General features: G+C 46.7%; 1 long non-coding RNA gene across 2 annotated transcripts; it reads right to left on the bottom strand.

Moving 5' to 3' along the window:
* Positions 1 to 452: 452 nt before the first annotated feature.
* LOC135283676 (uncharacterized) lies at positions 453 to 5,658 on the bottom strand. Of its 2 annotated transcripts, XR_010349344.1 has the most exons (5): positions 4,715 to 5,658; positions 3,116 to 3,278; positions 2,154 to 2,338; positions 1,389 to 1,537; positions 453 to 523 (listed from the first exon to the last, which is right to left on the bottom strand). It is a non-coding gene; the product is annotated as an uncharacterized LOC135283676 (long non-coding RNA). The 2 variants fall into 2 exon arrangements; XR_010349345.1 differs by lacking the exon at positions 1,389 to 1,537 and having other exon boundaries at positions 471 to 523.
* Positions 5,659 to 6,075: the final 417 nt, after the last annotated feature.

The raw sequence follows: 6,075 nt of genomic DNA, 5'->3' as shown, positions 1-6,075 counted from the left end.
GGCCTTGTTCCTGTCCCTTTGGTTCTGCCACAAAACACTCCCCGGATCACAGCTCTACTTATTTCTGCTCAGCCCTTGCAATGTGGCCATGTTAAAGACAGACCCACAGGAGAGCTGAACTCCTTGGTCCCCACACCCCAAAGATGTGCTCCAAGCTCAGGTTCCCACCTAGTACAACCCCTTCCTTGAAGGGCTCCAACCCACCCATGCAATGGGTGAGAAGAAAGGACAGGCACAAGGTAACCTGCATCAGATAAAAGAGCCAGCAGCAAACACAATTACCAATTCCATGCCAGACCTTGGTATCTCCCAAAGGCCTTTGGCCTCCAGCCAGCAAAAAAAATAACTATTGTGCTAGAAAGCTGGGATTTAAGCACAAGACACTTTATTGCTACTCACAAATCCACGCAAGCAACAAATGTTCTTCCTCTTAATGACATAGTCATAAAAACTCAGAACTCTGAAGACTGCTCAGAAGAGAGACCAGTGGAAAACTCATCCCAGGGCAGGTGGGCACGGGTGCCTGGATGAGGGAGAAGAGCAGATTGGCAGAAGAAGAATTATTAAATTGTACATGGTGGAGTTGGGGATTATCTGCAGAACATGATATAAGAACAGACAGATTAAAGGAACACTAAATATTTATTACAAAGTCCTTCATATCATATGCAACAATACATGCCATAGCTGCTGCTGAATAATACAGGCAACAGCCAGTTGCTGAGATTGCTCTCTGAGTTGGATAAAATGGAATTAGAGGCTTTTATCCACTGGAGACTATGTGCTGTTATACATAATAATCAAAATCACTCAGAAAAGAGAGAGAAATAGCTCATTGATCATTATAACTACATCAGACAACACATATTATATCCAGGTTACCACAGGCCAGTGCTGTTCATGCAGGGTAGGGAGGCACCAGACAATCACAGTTATTTTCCTCCCTCAATTTTGGAATGGATAAACCCAAAGGAATACAAGGACTTCAGGCCATAAAGGATTAAAACTGGCATTTCCTGATGAGTCCAGGGGCTCTGCACTGGGCCATGAGCCAGTTTGCTGTACTCAGCCCTTAGAGGGAGGTGCAGCGTGCTTCGGGCACAGCCAAAATGATTCTTTTTCTGTGGCCATGACACAAACACACTGTTTAGGCAGCCAGATTCTAGAGCTGCAAAGATCAATATGATATCACAACCTGACAGTTTGTCTCACAAGCCCATTCCTTCTCCTCACGAAGACAAGTGAGAGGAGAGGATGCACTCCTGGCTTCCCTAAATAGGCTAAAAATTATTTTACTTCAGTGGAAATTCTCCCTGCTGTGACACATTAACCCTTGATATCAACTCATGTCTAACACCTTATACACAGGCAGGAAAAGAGAAGGTTACCAAGCAGAAGTGACTTGTCATCATGCAGCTGCTCTGCACCTCCTATCCAGAGCCAAGTCCCTTGTGCTGCTTTCACAGCCTGGCCAGGAGCTCCCAGCAAACTGAGGTTTCCATTTGGCTGTGTTGTGGTCACCAAAACCAGAGAGATCCTTTCCAGTTGTGGGGAAGGGGGAAAAGGGAACGGAAAGAAAACTGGTTCAGGACTGGGGCTTTTTAACCAGACACAGTGATTTTTCAGGACCACTGTCCCATAGTGGGTACTGCCAAGGAATCACCTGGGATGGCAGTAAGATGGAAACACTATAACCTGTGTGTAGCAGCACCACAACCGCAGAAATCACAGAAATCATAGAAATCACAGGATAGTCTGGTGGGAAAAGACCTTAAAGATAATTCCCACCCTCCCACTATGGGCAGGGACACCTCCCACTGTCCCAGGGTGCCCCAAGCCCCATCCAACCTGGCCTTGGCCATTTCCAGGGATCCGGGGACAGCCACAGCTGCTCTGGGCACCCTGTGCCAGGGCCTGCCCTCCCTCACAGGGAAGCATTTTTTCCTAATACATCATCTAAACCTATTCTCTGTCAGATTGAGGCCATTCCCCCTTATGCTGTCACTCCATGCCACGTAAACAGTTCCTCTCCAGGTTTCTTACAGGATTGAACAGATTTAGCAGAGTAAACTCTCCCCCCTCAGAATGCTATTCCCATATTTACTTCTGGGGCTTTTGCACAGGCAGTTCCCACTTGCAGCAGCAGGAATTACCTTGAGCAATCTACCAGGAGCCAGGAGAACAGGGATCCCAGGGAGTGTTGTGTTTCTCCATTTCTCATCCGTACTGCGCAGACGAGATCTGACTCACTGCAGGAAACCCAGGTGCTGAATTCATCTAACAAGCTGCTTAAAACTCCAAACAGATGTTTCTGTGTCTTCCCTGCTCCTTGTGCAGGCTGTGTGGAAGCACCAGCAGATTTACAAAAGAGCAGATGCATGAGCCATACATGCCTTAATATCAAGGCCCAAGTCATTGGAAAATGGTTTATAACTACTCTGTGTCCATGTATTTTGAGCAGTGTGCATAGGAATATCAGATCAGCCTTGTCCATAATGGAAACTTAGATTGACTGGGCTGGAGTCAGAGTGGAAGCAGCAAAATTCCCAGTGGAACTGGCAATTGTACCTGTTGTAGTGTATTCCCTGCTCCTGCAATGACTCATAAAAATGTAGATTGGGTATTTGGGCTGGATCTCATCCAGTGCCTGTGGAGATGTACAAAACAACTCTGACTTTATGGATATTTTATCAGGGTCCTTAACTTTCCAAAGATGATGGAAGGATCATAGATCGACCAGTAAACACTGTGACAGCTATTAGAGTCTGGAAAAGCTAATTCTCCCACTAAATCATTCTTTAGATTCGAAGAGCAGTAAAAAATTGTCTCAGTACAAAATTCCTCCCTACACCCTCACCAAACACCACAGTTCCCAAAACCAGTGATACTGGTTTGAAGAGCAGACACAATTTAAAATCTCATTTCCAGAATTACAGCATGTTCCCAGTGTTTCCTAACATTTAGGATTTAGTGCTTGCCATTTTTAAATGCTAGCCACTATTTTCACAGGAAGAACTGAAATCTGATATTCTGATGTGCTCAGATAACTTCAGGAACTGAGCTTTAATGAGAAATATGAGGATCAGACTTGTAGATTAGAGGAGGTGAATCTCACCTGAGATGACAACAGTCTCCAAATCTGCACCAAAGCACAGGGATAGGGTTCACACATGGGGTCCCAGGTGGTCCAATGCCTTTTTTGGCTTCCTTATGCATAAAGCTGGAGCTCCTGGACTGTTGTGGTTATTCAAATGCTTTGACAATGGTTCTTAAGGCAACTGGAACACAATCACATGAAGGTAAATCAGCCAGCCACAGACTACAGCTCCAAGGTGGATCAGGGAAAGCATACGTTTAAAAATTGAATTTCTCCCAATCTGTCCATGGATCAAGGCATAGGATGAGAATGAACCTTCACATTATCATCCTGATATCGTAAAAAAAACTGGGTTTAAGGAAATTTGAGGTAGAGGTTGAAGTTCCAAAGACTCAAAGTTTCTGAAGGTGTAGAACACCTGAACATGTGACCTTCTGGGTGGGTATATCCCAAATTACTGCCTCTGATGGAAAAAACCATATTGACTACAAGCAGAAGAGAATCCTCAGGAGAATTTTGCAAGCACTGAGCACACTGATGCCAGAGAACCACTTGTTTAATACACAGAAGACAGACTTGTTTTCTAAGGTAATGCCTGATAATAGCCAGTTATTAATCCCTTCAACTGTAAATTGGATTTTCCAGGTACCATGGACATCATTGACAGGGAAGTTACTGAAGCCTGACAGTAGAGACTGCAGGAGAAATCCTGCTCTCCCAGCAGTGCAGGGGAACTCTGTCCCTGCCTCTTACAGGGACACCATTCCACAACTCCATGTGAGCTGCAGGGATTTCTACCAACTGGACATCTCAGGGTTACCATTTAGAGAGTTTCTTCCATCAAACATCCCAGGACATTTATATTTTATTTATAAAATACATATAATTTCTATATTAAAGGAAAAGGTTTACAGCAAGCATTGGATGTTGCTGCTTCACTTGCACGCACTGCATTTCACATGTTGCATTTCCTGACAAAAATGGGTTCCCTTATTTCTGAAATACCAAACATACAAAGCAGAGCTCTAATGTATGAATTATACAGTGCTGCAAAAGCTATCATTCTGTCCAGTTTTTTTGGCATTTAAATGTATAAATATTATCCTGAGGAGCTTTTATACTAATGGATAATTGCCTGCAGTGCACACTTAACCTTTGTCCACTTGAATTGACTTGGTGGTGCTACCTACGTACATCAAACATCGATTCATCCAAATTGGCACCACATGAAAGGCATGGGGCCAAATTCCCTCTCTCCTGCAAAGCTCAGCTCTACAGGATTTGAAGAGTGAAGCAAAGGAGAGCCCATGCCACTTAGACTAATTGGACTAGATCCTCCAATAGCCCATTCCATTTATGCCAGGGGAGGTATCCTGAGTTTGGGCTAGCAGGAAATCAGGCACCATAAAAAGTTGGTTGTTGGACCCACACAGATTCCAATTAACTGCCAGTAAACAATCTCACCTGCTGTGACATTATTCCTCTATCAAACATGAAGCTTCTTGGGGAAAAAACCCCCCCAAATTACATTTCATAATGGCACATAAAGGCAGTCCACACAGCCCTGGTCAAGATCTACATTCCCTGTTATCTTGAACTCGTATGAAGTGCAATTACCTCCTTATTTAGCAGCTCTTTGTGGCCATTTAATCTATCCCATTTTGTTTCTAAGACCTCCAATAATCCAGCCCTGGCATTCCTCCTTCATGTGTAAAAGAGCTACGCTGGTCTCCTTGCTCCAGGGAAATAAAATACGTCCCTTAAATTTTGAGAGAAGAGGAACATGCAGGGATGCTAGAAATGGCCATTAGCTCCACTCCAACTCCTCCACCTGTGCTCCAGGAGCAGTGAGACACTGAAGGTCACTTTTGGCTTGTATGCATGTACAAGACACAGCCAGGCAGCAGCAAAGTGCTGTGGAGAAAACAGGAGCAGGGAGAAACCAAACACAGCTGGTATGGGCACAGCAGCACTCGTGAGCCTTCCTGCAGACAGAGGCCTTGGGGGATGAGAAATAACCACAGGTGAACAAGAGCCAGCAGAGCTCTCCCACTGCCCCAGGGCTCTTTCAGGATGAAGCTGGCATCTGCAAGAAAGCAAAGTGCTCATATTTGGCTTTTCTTCTCAAGGATCTCATGGCTTCCTACTGCCCCCAGGTTAGCTCAGGCTGGCTCACCCACAGCAGCCATTGGGAGGCTGGAGAAGGTGGCAGGCCCAGAGATGATGGAGGTGGCAGAGCCAGGGCTGGTGAAGATGGCAGGCCCAGAGATGATGGAGGTGGCAGAGCCAGGGCTGATGAAGGCAGCAGGAAGCCCCAGGAATGATGATGGTGTCAGGAAGCCCCAGGGCTGGTGAAGGTGTCAGGCAGGGCCAGGGCTGAAGAAAGTGGCAGGCAGCCCCAGAGCTGATGAAGGAGACAGGCAGGCCCAGGGCTGATGAAGGTGGCAGGAAACCCCAGGAGTGATGAAAGTGGCAGGCAGAGCCAGAGATGATGAAGGTGGCAGGCAGGGCCAGGACTGATGAAGATGGCAGGCCCAGGACTAATGAAGGTGGCAGCCTCAGGGCTGGTGAAGGTGGCAGGCAGCCCCAGGACTGGCCCCATGTGAGGTGAGGGGTCACACCAGGCACCACACCTGCCATTGAGTTTGGAGATGCTCTTCCTGCCCAGACCTTCCATGGAAGACACACTCACTCACTCACTCACTCACTCACTCACTCACTCACTCACTCACTCACTCACTCACTCACATGTATTCCCTGTGTTTTAATTCATCAGGGAGCTGGTTTCTTCCTTCCAGAGGCTGCGGCTGAAGTGCATTAACATGCAGCAGAGTTCACCCTTGTTCTGTGCCACCTTTGCAGGAGGGACAGGGTGTTTGCCTCGGTGGGTCCAGCAGGGCTGTGCTCACCAGGCTCCTCCAGGCTCACCACAGGTGCTCCAGGAGAGCACCTGGACACCAGGGACACACCAGTGCACT

The sequence above is a fragment of the Passer domesticus genome, chromosome 19 (assembly GCF_036417665.1).
Source record: "Passer domesticus isolate bPasDom1 chromosome 19, bPasDom1.hap1, whole genome shotgun sequence".
NCBI classification, from domain to species: Eukaryota; Metazoa; Chordata; class Aves; order Passeriformes; family Passeridae; genus Passer; species Passer domesticus.
This window is presented reverse-complemented; position numbering and strand designations above follow the sequence as displayed.